This window comes from Schistocerca cancellata, chromosome 2 (genome assembly GCF_023864275.1).
Source record: "Schistocerca cancellata isolate TAMUIC-IGC-003103 chromosome 2, iqSchCanc2.1, whole genome shotgun sequence".
Lineage (NCBI taxonomy): Eukaryota > Metazoa > Arthropoda > Insecta > Orthoptera > Acrididae > Schistocerca > Schistocerca cancellata.
The window spans coordinates 240,471,275-240,496,914 of NC_064627.1; positions in this window are offsets into that span (position 1 = coordinate 240,471,275).

Below are 25,640 nucleotides of genomic sequence, written 5' to 3' on the forward strand. Positions count from 1 at the left end.
ATGATGCTAGACGGTGGTGGTGAACGAAGCATGCGCTCGACTCCACGAACGCTAACCGCCAAGAAGAGCAAAGCAGCTGTAGATTACATGCGCGATCCCTCTGCTGCACACCGAATTACATCAGCGAAAGCCAAACACGCGTACAGGACGTAGAACAGTTGTTGCAGTGAAGTATGCACATGATGGTCACACAAAAGCTAACAACAAATGAGGAAATAGGTATCTTATGTAAAGTAGCTGGTATAAACAGTATCTGCGATAAAAATATATACAAAACAGGTAATGATAATCGGTTGTGAGAACATCGATAGCCATCTGTAGGGATTTATCTCAAACGCGTTGATTGTACGGCAGCAAAGATGGTTGTTAGGTGACGATAATGATTCTCACGGAAAACGGCGTGGTCATGTCGATATGCGCCATCTAGCATGCTGTCAAAAACTGTACTATGAAACTTGCGGATCATGAATTGCAATGTCTGACTTGAAATATCCACAAAAATAAATTACTACCCTGCTCAGAAGAAAATAACTGTTTGAATCCCAACACTCTTCACTCGAAGTTAATCTGCCCGATTACCACAATATCTTATAATTCTGACTCTGTACTGTTTCCCCATAAGAATTCAAGATGCGATCTGCCCTCAAATAAAACTGACTTTCCTCTTGCTGTACATGTTATTTTGTGTCTGCTGTATTAGCATTCTCGAAAGCAAATACCCTAATTTTTTCAGAAACAACCTATTGCTGCGTGTGGTATAAGATACAATGCACACCCAACAAAATATTCAAAACTTTACTAAGAATGATGGAGGTGCGTTACATTTCACAGAAAATTGTTCTTGAAAAATTAAAGTCTGGTTATTGACACGGCATTTGTAGAATCTAATAACTGTGTAATTCTCACATTACAAAAATTACAGACATCTCATCCAAGTGCACAATTTGTGACATAATGAAAACAAAGAGACCAAGTTAATACTAATCGTGAATACTATTAATTATCTGAGGAACAAACATTTCTTTCAATTAATAGTTATGACAAATGAACATCTTATTCTTGCGCATCCAAAAACGTGCTCCATTAATACCAAGAATGAAACGGCTTTATAAACAAGTTTTCATTTCCAAGTTAAAATATTCCACATAGTTGCCGGCAGTTGGCTACTCCTAGTTATCTACTGGGAGCTCGTACTTCACATACTTACGTTTACTACATTGGAGACACAACAATCTGATTTCTTTCAGAATAACGTTAATTGTTTTCTTGCTCTCAGTGGCCACCTGGAGAAATTACCATAGCACAACTGCCTCTTCTGTCCCTTCTGTTTGTCTCGTCATATCATCTCTCTCTCTCTCTCTCTCTCTCTGTCTGTCTGTCTGTCTGTCTCTTTCTCTCTCTCTCTCTCTCTCTCTCTCTCTCTCACTCACTCTTTATAGAAGCATGACATATTCCGTTCACAAGTGAGTCACATAAGCATAGCTCCTTCCAGAAATAATATTCCACATTCGGATTCCTGACATTGTCCTTAATCGCTGTTCACTCAAATATTATGTTTGTATTAACCAGGAACGGGGAATATAAAAACCTAAATTCACTAATAACAAAAGAGGACTCCTATTCGCACTTATGAATGACTACCATTGTGATGATGAAAACGAAACACCAAGGACCTGGGTACGGAAGTGTTACACTAATGAATGAAGACGATTGTATTGCGTCTGAAAAAAATGATTTTAAGAACGTGGTATGAGCGCATATGGTTACAACAGGAATTTGATCACTGAAATTTAGTCTTGCAGTTTACACGAAGACATATACCATTTCCATATACATTGTTCGTTCTAGATATTCATCACGCAGACTACTCTGAAAGAAAATATTTCAGGGCCATGAATCTGGATGAACAGTGCAACTGTGACTTTTAATAGGCTGAAACTTCCGATTTAGGAGCAAGGAAAAAGAATCCCGGTGTGTACGCCGAACTTGGTCTGTAATATGAATCAGCGTTCACCTGTTTCGTAAGTGCACAAGCGTGGCACTTACCGGTCAGCCGTTCTTCGAAAGTATCGCGTGTTGTCTGTAGACGACGGCCGCAACTTTCTCTTAACGAGTGGCATGATGTGTGTAGTAGAGCTCAGAAACTTAGGACAGCTGGAGCCAATCAGAGTGGTCGCCGTGAAAAAGTCATTTCGAAACAATGTGGTCGCGACAGAAAGGAAGTCAGATGTTAGTTCTCGCACTGTACAGGCAAGGATGCAGATCTGATGTTTCGCCAAGCTGGTTCACATATTTGCGTGAGATCGTTGCATGCCATTGGCTTAATCTGTGCATTTCAATGCTGTATCGCTTCACTTTCTTGCTGTTTGTCTCGTTTTTGAGTCGCCTTTATAAAAAAAACATACTCGAGCTCACTATTTGTTCAGATAATCGGGAAAAATCAGAGTTCCGTTCTGATCAGTTAAGAATCACGTGCCCAAGTAGATGGAGGCATCCAGTTGTACAAACGATTCCGTAGTCGAGGCACCCGCAGCTGTAGCTGTAGTACATGGCAAGAGCTCAAAGTTCCACCTTCGGCCAGTTTTATTAAGGATTACCGGTTTCGTGGCTTCTGGCCACGTCATCAAGTACATATCTGAACCGCAAAAAATAAACTATGACAGTGATTGAACCCCCATGTAAACTAATAATAGAGCAATAAGCATCTAATTATGAGAACAGAACAAAAACACGAGTGTACTTACGAAGTGTAATACATGGTAAACCGAATGGTGGAAAATTTACCCAATCTTCTTTGTTAGAGCCATATTGTCCGTAGGGCGGATAGCCAATAAACAGAAAGTTAGGTGACACAAAATATCCTATGCCAAGTAATAAGGAAGTGCCTATAACCAACGAGCAGAAGTGAGCCGCTGAATCAAAAGCGACATATCGTCGTGGCTAGAAGCAGACGGCGTACCAGTAGTGAATTACGTGAACATTATTGCGGACCACCTGCATCCCTTCATAGTTGAAGACTTCTCTGATGGCGATGACATATTCCAGCAGGACAACTGTCAATGTTGCCAGGATAGAATCGTGCTGCAGTGGTTTGAGGAGCACGCTAGAAAACTCAGATTGATGCCTTAGCCAGCAAATGCCCCTGACCTGTACTCACTGGAACAGGGACATATGCTGCCACGAGCTACCGCCCCGTAACTTGCTGCGACAAGCCACCGCCCCGTAATTTGTAGGAATTTAGAGACCTGTGAGTAGGCACTTGGTGCCACATACATCTAGAAAGACCTGCAGAATCCAGCCAAGGAGTATCGCTACTGTACTGTGTTTGAAAATTTGACCAACATGCTACTAAACAGAATGAGATTTTCACTCTGCAGCGGAGTATGCGCTGATATGAAACTTCCTGGCAGATTAAAACTGTGTGCCGGACCGAGACTCGAACTCGGGACCTTTGGCTTTCGCGGGCAAGTGCTCTACCAACCGAGCTACTCAGGCACGACTCACACACCGTCCTCACAGCTTTACTTCTCCCGGTACCTCGTCTCCTACCTTCCAAACTTTACGGAAACTCTCCTGCGAACCTTGCAGAACTAGCACTCCTGAAAGAAAGGATATTGCATAGACATAGCTTAGCCACAGCCTAGGGGATGTTTCCAGAATGAGATTTTCACTCTGCAGCGGAGTGTGCGCTGATATGAAACTTCCTGGCAGATTAAAATTGTATGCCAGACTGAGACTCGAACTCGGGACCTCTGCCTTTCGCGGGAAAGTGCTCTACCAGCGCACACTCCGCTGCAGAGTGAAAATCTCATCTGGAAACATCCCCTAGGCTGTGGCTAAGCTATGTCTCTGCAATATCCTTTCTTTCAGGAGTGCTAGTTCCGCAAGGTTCGCAGGAGAGCTTCTGTAAAGTTTGGAAGGTAGGAGACAAGGTACTGGCAGAAGTAAAGCTGTGGGGACGGTACGCAAGTCGTGCTTCGGTAGTTCAGTTGGTAGAGCACTTGCCCGCGAAAGGCAAAGGTCCCGAGTTCGAGTCTCGGTCCGGCACACAGTTTTAATCTGCCAGGAAGTTGCTATTAAACAGTTGTTAATTATGGTGTTTTACCGGCTGGTTAAGCCAGAAAAGTCAAAGTAGAAGCAGTCAGTAGATTCGTGAAAGTTACGTAACAAAGTGGTAGTCTTACGTGATGATTACGTGATGATGGGAGTTCAGTGCCCCACATTTGGCAGAGTATGTGACTGCCAGTTACGAGCGATGGAATGTGAGACAGTAGTGGCCTGCTTGAGATGCACATATTTCCACGTCTATGCAGGTGTGGTGCGCGCTGTACAATAGCTGCGAGTACGGCAGTGCAGCAGGCGAGACACTGGGGCGGTCACAGGTGGCTGCGTATGTCCTGACGGCTGCAGACGCTCCAGTGTGATGAACAGGGCAGCGCGGAGAGGAAGGTGGCGCTTGTACCGGGAAACAGCTGTGCTGCGAATAGCTGTGCAGTGCGGCACACCAGTCGAGCAATAAGCGCGGCCCAGTGTTCCCGTTACGCTCCACGCGGCTCGCTGCACAAGGCAGAGCACCCTCCTGGAACGAAAAAATATTGTGCCAACGAGAGGAGTTTAGAATCACTTCCTCTTCAGCTTCCTTCATGCTTTTAGGATTTTAAAGTTGGTGCTGCACATCAATTTCCTAGAGCAGTACGACGCAGATTCAAAATAAAAAGGATAAAAAAAATTTGATTGTATAGACAGAGAAACGATAGATAAGGTCATTAGAGAATTTGGTGTTAAATCAAAACTAGCAAACATAATTCGTGAAACACTAACAGGTACAGTGTCTAAAGTCAAATTTTTGGGAGAAGTATCTCAACCTTTTGAAATAAAAACTGGTGTTAGACAAGGTGATGGTTTATCACCTTTACTGTTTAACTGTGTTCTAGAAAAAAATTGTAAGGATCTGGAATTCTGAGATAAAAAAATTACAAAATTGTACCAATAACTCTGAGGAAAAAAAATGGAATTAAGGTAAACTGCTTGGCTTTTGCGGATGATTTCGCAATACTTTCAGAAAACCTGACAGAAGCAGTTACTCAAATAAACATTCTGCAAGAATTAGCAAACAGAACTGGTCTCAAAATTTCAGTTGAAAAAACCAAATTCATGACAAATATAAAAAATGTACCAAAATACATAGAAACACAAAAACAGGTAAATAAATTTAAATATCTTGGAGAAACTATTCAACAGAATGGACTAGAAAAATCTGCAATAGATGTAAGAATTAACAAAATGGAAAGAGCATATGGTTTGACTAAAAATATTTACAACAAGAAATGTATATCTAGAAAAACAAAACTAAAACACTACACCACAGTGGTACGACCAGCATGTTTATATGGATCTGATTGCCTAAGGTGAACTATAAGATGGACAAACTAGAGGTACTGGAAAGAAGGATTATGAGAAAAATAATGGGTGCAATGAAAAGTGCAGATGGTTGGAAAATAAGAAGTAATGAGGATATCTACAAAAATGTAGATAAAATATCTGAAGTAATGGCCAACGAAAATTAACCGTTTTTGGACATCTCTAACGAATGGATGGAAATAGACTAATAAAACAAATACTCCTATATTTCTGGAAGAAGAAATCGACAATAGCATGGATTACAGAAGTAAGAAAAGATCTTGAAAGAAACAACATCAAAGAATCAGAAATAGCAGAAAGAAACCGTTTTAAAAACAATATACTAAATCTGGAAGGCTTTCAAAGCAGAAGAAATAAAAAATCGGGAACAACATGGACAGAAGAAAGGAAGAGACTTCATGGGGAGAAAATGATGGAATACTGTAAAAATAGGAAAAAACAACAAAGAAAGAAGAGGAACTGAAATTGTTAACGTGATACTAGTTGGTCAATACGATTGTAAAAAAAATAAATAAAAATAACGCAGTTTATAATTAAAAAAATGAAAAATACTTTTGAACATTAGAAGATTTGCGAGCTCAATTAACGATAAAACATTTCAAGATTATAGCTGAGTATGTAATGTGATACGTTTCTAACAGTGAAGTCATTACTTGGAATCTTCCCAGTAGTAACAGTTTAACTTTTAGTTACATTCCATGTTTGTTAGAAAATAGAAAACATGATTAAAAATATCGAGCCTGGGGTTTTTAAATATTATGTTTGCTGCATAAATTCGTAGCATTCTTTTGTGTGTTGATACTGCGTTTGCTAAGGGGCTATTTATCGAACATCATTTTTTATTTGTAGTTCACTGCTGCTATTTGAGTTTATATATTATTATTTTGTATGGAGTGTAGCCATGTATGGAAGTGAGACATAGACGATAACTAGTTTGGACAAGAAGAGAATAGAAGCTTTTGAAATGTGGTGCTACAGAAGAATGCTGAAGATTAGATGGGTAGATCATATAACTAATGAGGAGGTATTGAATAGCATTGGCGAGAAGAGAAGTTTGTGGCACAACTTGACTAGAAGAAGGGATCGGTTGGTAGGACATGTTCTGAGGCATCAAGGGATCACCAATTTAATACTGGAGGGCAGCGTGGAGGGCAAAAATCGTAGAGGGAGACCAAGAGGTGAATACCCTAAACAGATTCAGAAGGATGTAGGTTGCAGTAGGTACTGGGAGATGAAGAAGCTTGCACAGGATAGAGTGGCATGGAGAGCTACATCAAACCAGTCTCAGGACTGAAGACCACAACAACAACAACAACAACAACAACAACAACAACAACAACATTTTGTCATCTGGAGATAGTCAGTGGAGCAGTGGACGCTGGGAAATGGAGTGCCAAGTGGAGAATTCGGAAAATATCCGACACCTTCTTCCGTTTAAGTTGAATAGGGGAGTGACAGCAGCTATGGAAGCCAGAAAAAGTGTATGGGGGTAATGCCATTGGACAGAGCACGGCAAGAAACTGGTTTTCTCGTTTTAGAATGATAGTAATGACATTACCGATAACGTAATTCATTTTGTGGAACAGCGACTGTGTGATGTACTACGAACTGCTTTCCCGAGGTGCTGACATTTTTTGTCAACAACTGAGACGTCTTGCAGACGCATTCCAAGAACGACGACCAGGCAAACTGCTTCTCCTCGATAATGTCCACCAGCATTCAGGTAGACTGACAAAAACCACAATACGGAAGTTGGGTTGGGAAGTCATTCCGCACCCACCTTATTCGCCTGATGTTGCGCCTTGTGATTTACACCTCTTCCGCTTTCTGTCCAACAGCCTTCAAGGAACTTCCTTTCCGGATGAAAATGCACTCTGAAGAAGACTCGACGGGTTCTTCGCCTCAAAACCACGTGAATTACACAGTCGCGGAATCGAAAAGTTACCCCAGCGTTGGCAGACTATCGTAAATAGTGAAAGAGAATGTATTATTGATGACTTAAGTCCCTGTAATATGTCTCTGTTGTGTTTACTGAACTCACAGAAAAAACATTACGTACTTACGCACCAACCAAAGAATATACTGTCGTTGTACGAAATAAATTATAAACTTTATACAGACATCTGAAATGCTGTTCTGTTAAATGAAACAAATTGTGTACATCAACAATACTTTAGTGGTCAAAGTCTGGCAATAATTTCTTTATTTCCTCTTTGATGTTTAGCATTTCTGAACAAAACAGGCATTATCAGTTGAAAAGTATGTAAGATCAAAAAGATATTATCCTTATCAAAAATTATAATTCAACGTAAGTTCCATTTTTCATTCGATGATTAATTTGGAATTCAAATAAAAGAAAGAATAGTTCCTGCTTGCTTTTTAGTTGTCTTATTGATATTTTACCAACGTTACAAAGTTACTTCAACATATTAAATTTGTGCAATGGAAATGTTTCGACACTTTGACACAGTAATGGCATAAAGTGGCCAATAGGAGAATTTCAAACCAAAGACGTCTCAATTACTAACCTACCACGCTACGCATTCAAATATCGACGAATATGTAAAAAAAAGAGAAGTTTCACACTCCATAGCTCTAGGAGATCTTCAGATTTTTTAATTCGATCTTCTCGCATTTTCAAGGTTCCCGTACTGCTTTAGGAAATCCTATACATATAAAAAATTGGACAGAGTGAGGTGTCTTTTTCGCGTTGTATCTTCATGAAACACGAAGCATCAGAACTTCGATCCAACTAATAATCAGAAGCACGTCTTGATTCTGTAAATTCCAGGTGGACGCGAAACTTATATCTACCTTCATAGTTACGGATCATGGTTAAATTTAATCGCATGGAATAGGCGTCAAGGACGACCATTTCTGCGACTGTCAACAGAGAGGAGGAGGAGATGTAAAGGAATTGCAGTTTCCCTGCACTTTTTTCGAAGCAACGAAAAACCAGTTGGACTAGTGCGTTGCTGGCGCCAGTTTCCATCGATTGTCATTTCATCGTTGAGTCGACTTCGATGCTTATTTGTCTTCTTCACATCTTTGGCGGCGGGGGATTTTAACTCCAGTACGCTCACCCTACTGGTGGCTGGAGTGCGGGTATCCACGGAGTGACGTTGAGTGACGTGGGACTGTTCGTTTGCAGCACGGCTAGAGGACGAGTCGGCACGACGAAGTAGCGCGGCCAGCTGCTGTTGCGAGTTTAACCGTTACAATGCAAATCTTCTGGCCATGGTGATGGGGATTTCTTCGTGGTTGGAAGGAGAAGTTCCGTCCAGTTGGTTACAAGATACACAGGCCGAATGAATTGGATTCGTCGAGTTGTTTCGCTGGGTGGTGTTCATATTAAGTAAATATTTCAGTGTACTAAAAACCATTTGGAATTGTTCCAGTAGCTTATCACTGAAATTGGTGTCGTCACTTGATAACTTGAAGGCAGTTAAGGAAGCGTAACGACGCCAATCAAACACACAGGAAGCATGGCTAAACACTTAGCTACAAGTGTAACTAAGTAGTGCGTAAGTCTGTGTTCGGCGTTCCAAGCTGGGCTGAAATATTTTTCCCATTCTACCTGTTATGTCATCATTTTAGTCTGGCCTTTAAATGTGCGTGGAGATTATTCTTGTTATTCTAACTTTTATGCCATTATTTTAGTCATGGTTTTAAGGGATTGGCTAACCAAATTTTAAGAGCCGTGACTGCCCAAGTAAGTCACGGAGGTTAATTCTCTTGGTTTTATTTGTGGAGTATATCGTTGCAAGATATTGATAACTAGTTGTGGAGGTAGGATTTTGTATCTCATGATTCAGAATATTTTCTGCCGCTGAAGTGTTTTATGCTGCAGATAAGCGGCAGTGGTTGACACGAGCAAACTGGGGTCGGACTACCACGGTAGCAGAGTGATATTTAAGACCCTGCCCCCTCCCACGTCTCGGGTTATGTTGTAACTGTCCTGTGATTCCATCCTTTCGGTGGAGAGTTATGGTTTCTGAAACTCAATCGCAGTGCAAAGTTGAGTACCTTTTTATTTCATTTCCAGTCCCCTGGATTTCTTGTATTGGTTAAAATCTTTTGGTATGCTCGCGTCGATCACTAATTCTCATGTAGACTGGAAGCGGCCCCTGTTAAGTTTTTCTTGGGAAGATCTTCTCGTTATAGTCAAGTACTGAAATCATACGAACCTGTTATATGCAAGTAGTGTTGTTCTAATTAATCCGAAGTTGGCCCGAGCAAACTTTAAAGATTTTGGGCCTTGTTGAGCTCAAACTCTGGTGTGAGTTAGTCACGTTAGTCATATTTTATGAATCTGGTTTTGTTTGTTTGCTGAACCCAGAACTTTTAACTGGGATAGTTATATAGTTATATTTTACGAGCATGCTTCTGTGAGTATTGTGTTTTAATTATGAAGAGTTGGCCAAAGAAGCCTTAAAACATTACTGTCTGTTGAATTCCGAGCTTGGATGAGCTGAATAGATGAAAGAGTTTCCACAAGTGATGAAGTAGGTGTTGTTGATTTGTCAGTCGTGTTGGATTAATTATGGGTCCATAGGCATGATTTAAATTATTGTAAGTAGTTGAAAGAAAACGATATGTGTAAGATATCTTAAAAGATTTTGGTGTTCTATAAGACAAGCTTTGTTGTAATTATGGTTACTGTGAATGTATTATGAGCAATGTATTTGTAATAAAGAAGTGTGTGGCAACTAAAACTGATTTCGATTGCAATTTCCGTGTGTCCTAAGGGACCACTCCACACCACTTACTGTAAAACCTCGTAAAACTGAAGGTGTCCCTTCCAACAAGTCCTTTTGTTTTGTTATGTAGTGAAATTACGAAGAACATTGTTGTTTTCTGTGTGTTGGTAGCGAGTGTATATGACATTTTGTGTTCTGTCTGTGGCTGCATAAAACTTCTACCACGAGTTGACGAAAGTCATGGGATAGCGGTATGGACACATACGAACGGCGGTAGTGTCACCTACACAAGGTATAAAAGGACAGTGCACTGGCGGAGCATGTACTCGTGTGATTCATGTGGAAATGTCTCCGACTCGATTATGGCCGCACGGCGGTAATTAGTAGACTTTGAACTCGGGATGTTAGTTGGAGCTAGACGCATGGGTCATGCCATTTCAGAAATGGTTAGGGAATTCAATATTCCAAGATCCACAGTGTTAAGAATGTGCCGATAATACCAGATTTGAACTTTACCTCTCGCCACGGACAACGCAGTGGCCGAAAGCATTAAGGACCGAGAACAGCGGCATTTGCGTAGAGTTGTCAGTGCTAACAGATGAGTATCGCTGTGTGAAATAGCTGTGTTGCTATGGCAACAGACGACCGACGCGAGTGCCTTTACTAGCAACACGACATCGCCTGCAGCGTGTCTTCTGGGCTCGTGACCTCGCCGGTGGGACCCTAAGCGACTGGAAGGCTATAGCCCGGTCGGATGAGCCCAGATTTCAGTTGGCAAAAGTTGATGGTTCGGTTCTAGCGCCGCGCAGATCCCATGAAACCGTGGACCCTTTTGCCAACAAAGCACTGTGCAACATGTTGGTGGCTCCATAATGGTGTGGTCTGTGTTTACATGGAATGGACTGACTCCTACGGTTATGTTCGGCTATCCTGATTTAGGTTTTCCGTGATTTCCCTAAATCGTTTCAGGCAAATGCCTGGATAGTAACTTTGAAAGGGCACGTCCGGTTTCCTTCCCCATCCTTTCGTAATTCGAGCTTGTGCTCCGTCTCTAATGCCCTCGTTGTCGACGGAACGTTAAACACCAATCTCGTCGTCCTCCGCCACGACTTGCTGAGTCCATGCCGCGTCGAGCTGCTGCTGTATTCCGGGAGAAGGGAGGTCCGGAGCGACATTAGGAGATACCCCACGGCTTTCGTAATTTGCAGGTTAAGCTTCCCAAACTTGTCAGAATGAGATTTTCACTCTGCAGCGGAGTGTGCGCTGATATGAAACTTCCTGGCAGATTAAAACTTTGTGCCGGACCGAGACTCGAACTCGGGACCTTTGCCTTTCGTGAGCAAGAGCTCTACCATCTTTTTTTTTTCATTCTGTCCGAAATAGTTCGTTGCGTTTACTCTGGGCGGACGTCACAAGACGTCCGTTCAAGTTGACCGTCGAGTCCTTGACTCAGTTTTTTTGTTTTTTTTTTTATTACAGAAAGCACGCAGCCCTCTGACCGAACACTCTGAGCTACCATGCCGCCACCACCTTAGCTACCCAAGCACGACTCACGCCCGGTCCTCACAACTTTACTTCTGTCACTATCTCGCCTCCTACCTTCCAAACTTTACAGACGCTCTCCTGCGAGAGCACTTGCTCGCGAAAGGCAAAGCTTCCGAGTTCGAGTATCGGTCCGGCACACAGTTCTAATCTGCCAGGAAGTTCCCAATATTTAATCTAATACAACATTTATCGTGGAGAACAGCGGTCTGGCAAAAACTACTTTAAAAACGGACGCAAACAGTCTCGGCCGCAGAAACATTCATTTTGGTGGTAACTGGTTTCGGTCAGTTTTCGTACCACGATGGTAAGCGGTAGCTCCCCTCCTTGCCACCACCTACCATCATGGTATGAGGGTCTGAGTATGGTTGAAACGTGACCGAAAGAGGTTACCATCAAAATAAATGTTTTTGCAATCGAGATCGTTTGTGTCCATCTTTAAATTTCACCATCTTTGTTGGCTTAGTTAATATGTTTTCGTATATTGTACTTAATGCATCAACTTTCCTTAGGTGTATTTACTGCACCATTTCGGCGTTGTAAAATACATTTAAAGTACCGTTCAGACCTTTTATATTGTGATTTCTCTGCATACATATTTCATTTCATGTAAAAGCTAATAAAAATAATGGCCGTTTACGAATAGGACTCGCGCTCTGGTGTTTCGGTACTAACTGATTTGTTTTTATAGACGGTTTATCTATTCCGGGAATCGCAAATCTCGACAATTATTGTCTATACTCGACATTGATATTGGCAAAATATCGGTGCTGGGAATACCAAGATTTTACAGAGTGTTTTAATTTTAAGACTAAAGACGGATAGCAATTAACAAAGGAATTTTTTTCATGTGTTATAATTACAAATTAACAATTTTCGTGTTTTGTCCTTTACTTGCACTGTCCAGCCTTGCTTCTTGTCCAGTTTCATGATACTACGTCAGCAGGAAGTGCCCTATAGACTTTGGTGAGTGATTTTAACCAACTTGGTTGGGAGAGTCAATGATTTTACTTGTGTTAATTACTTATGAAAAAAAACAGTGTTCCATCGTCAGGCTGATTGTATCATTTGCTGGAGCTGGCGGCATGCTGAACAGCTGCGCGTTGTCAAGACGATAACTGATGAATGAGTGCAGTTGTAAAAATATGTGACATAAATGACTGCATCTTTCTGGTCCATTGACTTGGAAGCTTCAGTTTTTTTACACCGCCAAGGGAGTGCAGAGCGTAACGTATTACATAAATGTCAATTTAATACGTCTACCCGTTTTTAACAGCTAGGCCAACAGACGGATGGACAACAAAGCGATCCTGTAAGGGTTCCGTATTCACAGACTGAGGTACGGAAATCTACAGTGAAAGATCAGGAGGGAAGAAAATATACGCATAGATGTTATTGAAAGCATCAATAGACTGAGAGTTATACATACATCTTCAGCATTTAAATATACACTACTGCCCATTAAAATTGCTACACCAAGAAGAAATGCAGATGATAAACGGGTATTCACTGGACAAATATTATACACTAGAACCGACATGTGATTACATTTTCACGCAATTTGGGTGCATAGGTCCTGAGAAATCAGTACCCAGAACAACAACCTCTGGCCGTAATAACGGCCTTGATACGCCTGCGCTTTGAGTCAAACAGAACTTGGATGGCGTGCACAGATACAGATACCCGTGCAGCTTCAACACGATACCACAGTTCAACAAGAGTAGTGTCTGGCGTATTGTGACGATCCAGTTGCTCGGCCACCATTGACCAGACGTTTTCAATTGGTGAGAGATCTGGAGAATGTGCTGGCCAGGGCAATAGTCGAACATTTTCTGTATACAGAAAGTCCCGTACAGGACCTGAAACATGCAGTCGTGCATTATCCTGCTGAAATGTAGGGTTTCGCAGGGATCGAATGAAGGGTAGAGCCACGGGTCGTAACTCATCTGAAATGTAACGTCCACTGTTCAAAGTGCCGTCAATGCGAACAAGAGGTGTCCGAGACGTGTAATCAATGGCGCCCCATACCATAACGCCGGGTGATACGCCAATATGGCGATGACGAATACACGCTTCCAGTGTACGTTCACCGCGATGTCGCCAAACACGGATGCGACCATCATGATGCTGTAAACAGAACCTGGATTCATCCGAAAAAATAACGTTTTACCATTCGTGCACCCAGGATCGTCCTTGAGTACACCGTCGCAGGCGGTCCTGTCTGTGACGCAGCGTCAAGGGTAACCGCAGCTATGGTCTTCGAGCTGATAGTCCATGCTGCTGTAAACGTCGTCGAACTGTTCGTGCAGATGGTTGTTGCCTTGCAAACGTCCCCATATGTTGACTCAGGGATCGAGACGTGGCTGCACGATCCGTTACAGCCATGCGGAAAAGATACCTGTCACCTCGACTGCTACTGATACGAGGCCGTTGGGATCCAGCACGGCGTTCCGTATTACCCTCCTGAACCCACCGATTCCATATTCTGCCAACAGTCGTTGGATCTCGACCAACGCGAGCAGCAATGTCGCGATACGTTAAACCGCAATCGCGATAGGCTACAATCCGACCTTTATCAAAGTCGGAAACGTGGTGGTACGCATTTCTCCTCCTTACAGGAGGCATCACAACAACGTTTCACCAGGCAATGCCGGTCAACTGCTGTTTGTGTATGAGAAATCGGTTGGAAACGTTCCTCATGTCAGTACGTTGTAGGTGTCGCCACCGGCGCCAACCTTGTGCGAATGCTCTGAAAAGCTAATCATTTGCATATCATAGCATCTTCTTCCTGTCAGTCAAATTTCGCGTCTGTACCATGTGATCTTCGTAGTGTAGCAATTCTAATGGCCAGTAGTGTATATTTTGAAGGCCACTTAAAAGTGGCTCAGAGTATTTCGTTAACCACCGTCACTTAACCATATCCTTTACCAGTTGAGAAAGCTGTGCGAGGAAAATGGTTCTTGATAAACCTCTTTCTGAAAGTGAATCTGTCTAAATTTACCTACACGGTTTTTGAAAGAGACGTAAATAGCAGGAAGTGATACAGTAGTGCACTCTTCTTGGAAGGGAGAAACTTGGAATTTTAGCTATAAACATCACAATGACACACAACGCATTTCTTTTAGTGTCTTGCACGAGAACTGAGTGAGTACGTCAAGCGTTCGCCCTTGCTAAACGAAGCTACAACTAAACATGCTGCTCGTCGCTGGATCTTCTGTTTGTCATCTATCAAACGTTCCCAACTGACTAGCAGTACTGAAGTGTCAGTTCAACGAGTTGGTTCTAAGCAGCCTCCTTGGTGGTTGGACTACGGTCCCTGTACATTCTTCTCATCAGATTCAGTCTGGCATCTCTGTTTCCTACCAATCATTTGATGTGAACATTCTATTTCAAATCACTTCGCATACAATCACTCAGATATTTTAATGACAGTGGCTGCTTCCAGTGCTTGTTTGGCAACCGTGCAATCACACACCAACAGGTTTTTCACCTATGTGTGCGTAGTACATGACATTTGATGACACTGAGGGTCAACTGCTAATCACTGAACAATGCACGATCCTGTACAGGTTTTCCTGCATTCGCTACAACCTTCTAGCATTGCGACCTTTTTACAAACGAGGGGCTTTCAATAGGTAATGCAAGACAATTTTTTCTCGGTCAATTTCGGTCGAGTAAGTGGCGGCACCATACGTCGCCTTCAAAATGACGTCTGTACCGGAGCAAAACCAAGGCATCGCAGATATCCATAGGCACCCGGAGAATGTCTACGGAGACCTGCCAGAGAACAAAAATACGGCGAGTCGTTGAGCGAGGCGTCTGTCGACATCGAAACAAGCTCGCGCTAGCCACACAAAGCTTGAATCCTGCAAATTTGAAACGTGCGGACATCCTCATTCGAGGTGATTGACAGATCAAAATCAAACACTCGCTGCGCAACTGGATGACAGTTGGTAGTGCTTACCCATTCGTCTACCTGTTGGATCATTCAGAGTCGCGCGGTGGTTCGAGTCCTCCCTCGGACATGGGTGTGTGTGTTGTCTTTAAGTTAGTTCGAGTTAGATTAAGTAGTGTGTAAGACTAAGGACCGATGAACTCAGCAGTTCGGTCCCATAGGAACTTACCAATGGTTCAAATGGCTCTGAGTACTATGGGACTTAACATCTGAGGTCACCAGTTCCCTATAACTTAGAACTACGTAAACCTAACTAACCTAAGGACATCACACACATCCATGCCCTAGGCAGGATTCAATCATGCGACTGTACCGGTCGCGCGGTTCCAGCCTGAAGCGACTAGAACCGCTCGGCCACAGCGGCCGGCGGGAACTTACCACAAATTTCCAAATTTTGGGTCATTCAGATGTATGTGCCCACTGAATTTCAGCGCCTCATATCAAAAGACCATAAAGAGCAACCAAGAACCGTATAAGCGGAACAGTTTGGGCCTTACGAGACTTATCGTGACAATTTTTATCGAAGATCATCATAGGTGACGAAACATGGGTTCATCACTTCGAACCGGAAATAATTGGGCAATCTACTACCTTGTCATAGTTGAGTTTCACATATATATAGAATTTTTAAATGACATCATATTCACCGTTGACTGTAGAAATTAAATATTCAGCTATTGCAATTTCAGATTTTTGGGCATTTTCAAATGCTACTGCAGAAGCTAGAATAATACAAAAATTAAGCACAGAGTGTACACGTATAGAACTACACAAACATGTTGTATAGACAATTTTACATTATAAAAATGGTGAAAATAACACGTCACTTAAATTTTGCTTCAGCATATGTCAGACTTTAAAATCCTTCGACATTTATGCATGTCATAGTTATTTTTTTATTGTTATTTCATCCATCCACGCCAAGCGGTGGCTGTAGGCGGTAGAGGCAACTCGCTCTTTAGCCAGCTGACAGTGAAGATTTAATTACATGAAAAAGAAATAAGAAAGAAACAGGGGAGATTTTTACACTGAATTTAAAATGTTTTTGACGGGAAAAATGAGATGTAAGTTTTTAGATATACGAGAGATGTGACCTGTTGTTGTGGTAGTAGGAACAATAATAATAAGAGGTAAAATGAAACGTAGAAAACACACATTTTGAAACATTTTTAACCTGAGGCTGAAACACTGATATTTAAAAGAAGGAGGAAGGTAGGAATGTGTGGTGTGAGGATGGAGGGCAGATAAGTAGCAGCAATTGCGGCAAAAGAAGTGGCGGGGTAGAGGGGGGAACTGATGATGTTAATAATTTTTGGGGGTTGGGGTGGAAAAAGAATGACAGATGCGAAGAAAGGGGGGGGGGGGGGTTAGGAAATGTGAAGAGAGGAAGACATGTAATCGTCAAAAATAGGCTTTTTCACTCCATAAATACAGTAACGTCGGGCAAGTGTGAAGTTCCGTACGTCATGGAATGTTGTAAATTTCACGAAATGTTATCAGTGTTAGCAATATCTTTACAGACAGGTGTTCTAGCACACTGTTTACATGTAAACTAAGGCCACTGGCGCGAAAATACATTCACAAGCCAAGACTTCCTGCGCACTGATCAGAGACAGTACATTCCAGCGATAACAGTTGTAAGCTTCATAACATATTTTTACATCAGTTGACAACATACAGCTTTCAAGGTGATGATGTAGTCGTAAGAAACAAGGAGATAAAGTACATGGAGATAGGAAAAGGAAATTTATTTATAACTGAGTAGCGCAAAAAAACGTATGTTATCTGTTCGAAAGGTCTCATACAGGCTTGGGTACTCATACACGACATGGCAACAGTAATCGTACATAGCAATTCGTGAGCGTATACATAGCAACTGACGAAAAAGCATAGAAGGCGCAAATTCAGCACCAATGATACAGCCAACAGTGCACACAACAACTTTGGACAATACATCACAAGCTGCTACGTTGTAAATGCAGGATGTGTCTTCTTATCAAGCTGTAATATGGGGAATGCAGATATGTAAACTCATATAATAATAAATTCCAAAGTGCTTAAGATGCCCTTGGTAAAAGTGTAAAACAGTAATTATGCAATAATATGAAGCGTTGCTGAAATCAATTAGGTACGAGAAGACATAGTTTCAGGATAAAATGAAATGTAGAGCACAAAAGTAATTTACAAAAGAGAAAAAAACTAAAGGGGCGCTCTTGATCCTCCGTCGTTGCCAGGCATAAAACTAGTAATAACATAAAAAACATCTGGAGCAATGATAAAACTTATTGTATAGCCTTTAAGAAATGCTGGTAGAATACTTCACTTTAGAGAATCTAGAAATAAATGAAATAAAGATGAAAATAAAAACTGGTAGGGCGTTTGATTTTTCCATCCCATGTTGTCAAATAAAAACGTTTTAAAAAAAATGGCTCTGAGCACTATGGGACTTAACATCTTAGGTCATCAGTCCCCTAGACTTAGAACTACTTAAACCTAACTAACCTAAGGACGTCACACACATCCATGCCCGAGGCAGGATTCGAACCTGCGACCGTAGCGGTCGCGCGGTTCCAGACTGAAGCGCCTTTAACCGCGTGGCCACACCGGCCGGCAAAACGTTTTAAGCACTATACATATTACGAAATCAGTGTGCACACATTTCTGTACAAAGTGTAGGTCAGTAAACACACAGCAGATAAAAGGTACGGCGTTCTTAAGCCATGTTGCTCTCTGTCATTTTCACGTAAAACAGATTAGAAATCATCTAAAAATATTCTATTTCTTAATGCAGTTTGACTATCATATAAGTCGTCAGGATAATTTTTAATGTAGGTGTAAATTCCTGAAATTTGTGATTCTACTTTCAGGCATTGTATGCAGCACTGTAAGGACTGAATCTGCGTTGCTCACCATATGTTTATTCTCAGTCATATGTTTCCTGAATGTAGAGGTACTACTATCTGTCTGCCTAATATGTTGTATAAACCTGTCGCTGAACGCCCGCCCAAAGTGTCCAGTACAACAATTTGCTCATGTGCCAAACTATATTCTGTGTACCATTGTTCTTGAAAACTGGGTGATTCTAACAGCGTTGTGTCTGATTTTTTACTCAAGGAATTGTTTGTGCGAAAGCAGATCATTACTTTGGTTTTCTTGAATACCCTTGCGATTTTATACGAGACTGCACCTACGTATAGTAATTTGGCAAACTTAGTCTTTTTGTACTTAATTCTCTTTCTAGTATAATTTCATCAGTTATATCTGCACTGAATTTTTTAACTTTTCGCTCAAACAGTTCAGTGATCATTTCCGCTCTGACACCATTGTTAATATCTACTCCCTGCAAGACGCCTAGTCCTTATTTTCTTCATCATCGTCTAGCGGCAGGTTGCTTTGCCTACGTATCATAGAGTTAAAATAATCTCGCTTATGGCATACTGGATGGCAAAAATCATTACTTATTGCGCAATGTGTGGTGGCGTGTGTAACGGAGGTGCGTGCCAAACATAGAGCTGTCATTGAGTTTCTTTTGGCGGAAAACCAGAGCATCGAAGATATTCATAGGCGCTAAACAAAACTGTGAGTTGTTGGGAGAGACGTCTGTCAACATCGCAGCAAGCTCGCGGAAACCTGTCCGATCTGCCACGTGCGACCCGACCGTAGACAATTGTGAATCCTGCGTTGGAATATACGGACACTCGCATAAGAGGTGATCCACGGATCACAATCAAACACTTCGCTGCACAACTGGACGCCTCTAGCGCTTGTCATGACACACCCGTCCTGCAGTTGGGATACACAAAGGTGTGTGCTTCGCAACCTGACCTTAAACAGCAGCGAAGGACCACGTGTGCGGAATAGCTTGCGCCTTACGAGGCTGGTCGTGTCAATTTTTTGTCTAATATTGTCTCAGGCGATGAAATATCGGTTATCAGTTCGATTCGTAAACAAAATGGAACTCTGTGGAGGGACACAACGCCACTTCTCCTCCGTAGAAAAAGTTCAGATCTGCACCCTCAGCCGGTATTTTTCATGGCGACAGTCTTCTAAGACTCTGAAGGCGTTATATTGTTTCGTGTCCTCCCTCATAGTGCAATGTTCAACTCTGAACTTCTCCATGACAGCAAAAGACCTCACAAAAGTCTGCGAATCCGAGAGGAGCTCACAAAACTTCATCGGACTGTTCTTCTTCATTCACTGTACAGCCTGGATCTTGCATTTTCCGACTTCCAGCTGTTTGGCCCAATATAGGAGGCACTCTGCGGGAAGCAGTACATGCATGATGAGCAGGTTACTGGTGCAGCAAGATGCTGGCTCCAACGTCGACCAGTAGAGTGCTACCAAGCGAGCATACTGGTCCTACCAGTAAGGCTGTATAAGGCACTGAACGGATACTATGTTTAGAAATACGATTTTGTAGCCAAAGGAATGGGGAACAATATGGCGTATTGGAATCTTGAATAACACAAACCCGTTTTTAGAAGAAAAATACCGTGTTGCATTACTTACTGAACGCCCCTCGTACAACAGCAGCATCTGGGAGTAGATTTATGAAGCCTCATACGTTATCCAATAGCTGCGACAGATACAGCGGAAATAAGAATATAATATGTAGGCTACCTCTTTCGGTGGTGTGGAAAGGGGTGTCTGTGATTGTGTGATTAGTTTCAGCATTATAGATGGTCATTAAACGTACACTACTGGCCATTAAAATTGCTACACCAAGAAGAAATGCAGATGATAAATGCGTATTCATTGGACAAATATATTATACTAGAACTGACATGTGATTACATTTTCACGCAATTTGGGTGCATAGATCCTGAGAAATCAGTACCCAGAACAACCACCTCAGGCCGTAATAATGGCCTTGATACGCCTGGGCTTTGAGTCAAACAGAGCTTGTGTACAAGTACAGCTGCCCATCCAGCTTCAACACGATACCACAGTTCATCAAGTGTAGTGACTGGCGTATTGCGACGAGCCAGTTGCTCGGCCACCATTGACCAGACGTTTTCAATTGGTGAGATATCTGGAGAATGTGCTGGCCAGAGCAGCAGTCGATCATTTTCTGTATCCAGAAAGGCCCGTACAGAATCTGCAACATGCAGTCGTGCATTATCCTGCTGAAATGTAGGGTTTCGCAGCGATCGAATGATGGGTGGAGCCATGGGTCGTAACACATCTGAAATGTAACGTCCACTGTTCAAAGTGCCGTCAATGCGAACAAGAGGTGACCGAGACGTGTAACCAATGGCACCGCATACCATCGCGCCGGGTGATACCCCCGTATGGCGATGACGAATACACGCTTCCAGTGTGCGTTCACCGCGATGTCGCCAAACACGGATGCGATTATCATGATGTTGTAAAGAGAACCTGGATTCATCCAAAAAAATGGTTGGTTGGTTGTTTCGGGGAAGGAGACCAGACAGCGAGGTCATCGGTATCATCGGATTAGGAAAAGATGGAGAAGGAAGTCGGCCGTGCCCTTTGAAAGAAACCATCCCGGCATTTGCCTGGAGCGATTTATTGAAACCACGGAAAACCTAAATCAAGATGGTCGGACGCGGGATTGGATCGTCGTCCTCCCGAATGCTAGTCCAGTTTGAAAAAATGACGTTTTGCCATTCGTGCACCCAGGTTCGTCGTTGAGTACACCGTCGCAGGCGCTCCTGTGTGTGACGCAGCGTCAAGGGTAACCGCAGCCATGGTCTCCGAGCTGATAGTCCACGCTGCTGCAAACGTCGTCCAACTATTCGTGCAGATGGTTGTTGTCTTGCAAAGGTCCCTATCTGTTGACTCAGGGATCGAGACGTGGCTGCACGATCGTTAACAGCCATGCGGATAAGGAGCCTGTAATCTCGACTGCTAGTGACACAAGCCGTTGGGATCCAGCACGGCGTTCCGTATTATCCTCCTGAACCCACCGATTCCATATTCTGCTACCAGTCATTGGATCTCGACCAACGCGAGCAGCAATGTCGCGATACGATAAACCGCAGTCACGGTAGAGTACAATCCGACCTTTGTCAAAATCGGAAACGTGATGGTACGCATTTCTCCTCCTTACACGAGGCATCACAACAACGTTTCACCAGGCAACGCCGATCAACTGCTGTTTGTGTATGAGAAATCGGTTGGAAACTTTCCATGTCAGCACGTTGAGGGGTCGCCACCGCCGCTAAGCTTGTGTGAATGCTCTGAAAAGCTAATCATTTGCATATCACAGCATCTTCTTGCAGTCGTTTAAATTTCACGTCTATAGGACGTCATCGTCGTGGTGTAGCAATTTTAATGGCCCGTAGTGTATTTACGCAAATGTGCGTTTCAGTGAAAGAGGTGAAATATGTTTTACTCATTTTTCGCTACAAAATTATGCTCACAAATCAAACACACGGCTTGTAACACGCAATGAGTAATACTGCTGCGTCCTAAGATCCGAAAGAAAAGCTTAGAGCTCATTCATTATGAAGAATCTAAGAGGAGCGTTTATGAATAGGACAAATCGAAGAACGGAGATGAGTATCGCAGTGCAGCGAGTCTACCTTATTGTACAGGCTGTTCTCCTCCAAGACATCTAGTCGGATCGGAAATTACTGTGATTATTCTGAAACCATGTAATTTGTCGTTCAAGGCTGGGGTGGAAGAGGAAGTCGGGTGTACAAGCGTGAGCTTATACACTGAAGAGCCAAAGTGACTGGTATAGGCAAACGTATTCAAATAGAGAGATATTTAAGCAGTTAGAATACGGCACTGAGGTCGGAAATGCCTATAGAAGACAACAAGCGTCTGGTGCAGTTGTTAGATCGGTCAGTGCTGCTACAATAGCAGGTTGTCAAGTATTAAGTGATTTTGAACGTGGTGTTATAGTCGGATCACGAGCGTGGGGGGACAGCATCGCCGAGTTAGCGAAGAAGTAGGAATTTTCCCGTACGAAAATTTCACGAGTGTACCGTGAATATCAGGAATCCGGTAAAACATCAAATCTCCGACATCGCTGCGGCCGGAAAAAGATCCTGCAAGAACGGGACAAACGACGACTGAAGAGAATCCTTCAGCGTGACAGAAGTGCAACCTTTCCGCAAATTGCTGCAGGTTTCAATACTGGTCCATCAACAAGTGCCAGCATGCGAATCATTCAAGGAAACATATCCATATGCGCTTTCGGAACACGATGCAAGGTCTTACGCCTCGTCTGGGCCTGTCAACACCGACATTGGACTGTTGATGGCTGGAAGCAAGTTGCCTGGCCGGAAGAATCTCGTTTCAAATGGTATCGAGCGGATGGACGTGTACGAAATGGAGACAGCCTCATGAATCCATGGACGCTGCATGTCAGCAGCGGACAGTTGACGGAGGCTCTGTAATGGTGTGGGCATCTGCAACTGGAGTGGTATGGGACCCCTGATACGTCTAGATACGACTCTGACAAGTGACACGTACAGGGTTATTACAAATGATTGAAGCGATTTCACAGCTCTACAATAACTTTATTATGTGAGATATTTTCACAATGCTTTGCACACACATACAAAAACTCAAAAAGTTTTTTTAGGCATTCACAAATGTTCGATATGTGCCCCTTTAGTAATTCGGCAGACATCAAGCCGATAATCAAGTTCCTCCCACACACGGCGCAGCATGTCCCCATCAATGAGTTGAAAGCATCGTTAATGCGAGCTCGCAGTTCTGGTACGTTACTTGGTAGAGGAGGTTTAAACACTGAATCTTTCACATAACCCCACAGAAAGAAATCGCATGGGGTTAAGTCGGGAGAGCGTGGATGCCATGACATGAATTGCTGATCATGATCTCCACCACGACCGATCCGTCGGTTTTCCAATCTCCTGTTTAAGAAATGCCGAACATCATGATGGAAGTGCGGTGGAGCACCATCCTGTTGAAAGATGAAGTCGGCGCTGTCGGTCTCCAGTTGCGGCATGAGCCAATTTATTCGTCGACTTCCGCGGGCTACGCGTGAAACTTGCCCGCACGCGTTCAACAGTTTCTTCGCTCACTGCAGGCCGACCCGTTGATTTCCCCTTACAGAGGCATCCAGAAGCTTTAAACTGCGCATACCATCGCCGAATGGAGTTAGCAGTTGGTGGATCTTTTTTGAACTTCGTCCTGAAGTGTCGTTACACTGTTATGACTGACTGATGTGAGTGCATTTCAAGCACAACATACGCTTTCTCGGCTCCTGTCGCCATTTTGCCTCACTGCGCTCTCGAGTGCTCTGGCGGCAGAAACCTGAAGTGCGGCTTCAGCCGAACAAAACTTTATGAGTTTTTCTACGTATCTGTAGTGTGTCGTGATCATATGTCATTGAATGGAGCTACAGTGAATTTATGAAATCGCTTCAATCATTTGTAATAGCCCTGTATGTAAGCATCCTATATGATCACATGCAACCACTCAAGTCCATTGTGCATTCCTCAACGGAGTTGGGTAAGTCCAGCAGGACAATGCGACACCCCACACGTCCGGAATTGCAACAGAGTAGCTTCAGGAATACTTTTCTGAGTTTAAACACTTCCGCTGGCTACCAAACTCCTCTGACATGAACATAATTGAGCATATCTGAGATGCCTTCCAACGTGCTGTTCAGAAGAGATCTACACCCCTCGTGCTCTTACAGATTTGTGGACAGCCCTGCAGGATTCATGGTGTCAGTTCATTCCAGCACTACTTCAGACATAAGTCGAGTCTATGCCACATCGTCCTGCGACATTTATGCGTGTTTGGTGGAGCCATATCCCATATTAGGCAGGTGTACAACTGCTTTGGCTCTTAAGTGTTTTATGTGTAGAGAATTAGTATAGGGCGACTATCTTTACGAGATGTGCAAGTTTTGGTAACAACATTTGTAGACCCAAATTAGATCTGGTCACAAAGCGTAGTACTGCATCACTTTCGTTTAGAGTTCTGTTCTGGTATGAAGTTCGTTGCAATCAAGATCGCAGATAAATGACAATTTTCCGCTAAAACCACAAGGTTGCTATAATGTTTAAAGTTTGCTTCGATACGGAAAAACAGAGCATGTCGTAGAGTTACCTGCCCCCATGTACTCTTAGACTAAGCAAACTGAGACACGTATAGCACATGTGACGTGACACGACACTACAGCTTGACGCTAACGTTTCGCATTCGTCGCGCTGGTCCTGCGCATATTGCAACGCGTACATATGCTTCGCACGCGCCAATTGGCGACGCTCTGTGCTGACAGAATCGAAGCACGCGTACCCTGTAATTTTTCACAAAAGATTTTATAGAAATAATTCAGTGAAAATATTTGATTTTTTCCTTCCTTGTAGAGTTATAAGTCAGCTTCGTGGGGAAGTGCCCATCTACTCGCTAATGGTCATACTTATTGTGATATACACATTTTAGTAAGACATTACGCAAAATTCAGAAAGTCTGCAGTACAAATATGGGTCGCTATGATTTTGCGTTTGGTGCGTATTACGCCATATGCTTCTGCATATGAAATTTAGCTAACATACTGAATTTTTTTTAGACTTGGGTGGATGTGTCTATCTGTCGCCGATCTCGAGAAAATGGATCCTATGTAACGCATTCACTCCCGATCTCACGCCCAAGGGAATGACATATTCACAGCATTCCTCATATTTCCTAAACAGCTCCCGACATGGAAACGAGATTGTGACCAATGATGACACACAAGGAGGAGAGTACCTTACCAGTTCGTAAACAAACTGAACTTTTCTAGCTATACGAGTATGAAGATGGTATATGTTCTTTCAGACATGTCCGAAAAAACTGATGCCATCTTCACATAGTTAAGGCTAACCGGCCATTGACCTTCTTCTTCTGTGCGGATGCAGACGCATTGCCCGAACTCTTACGGGAATCGGTAAGATTGTCTGCTGCGCGTAATGAGTGTAGTGGTCAGGGGCACTATGAATGTAGTGCGTGGACATTGAGTTGGGAATGCGTGTCTCACTGGGAGCGTGCACGGGGTAAATCCCCGCAGTCGTACTATAATCTGTGCCCTCGGT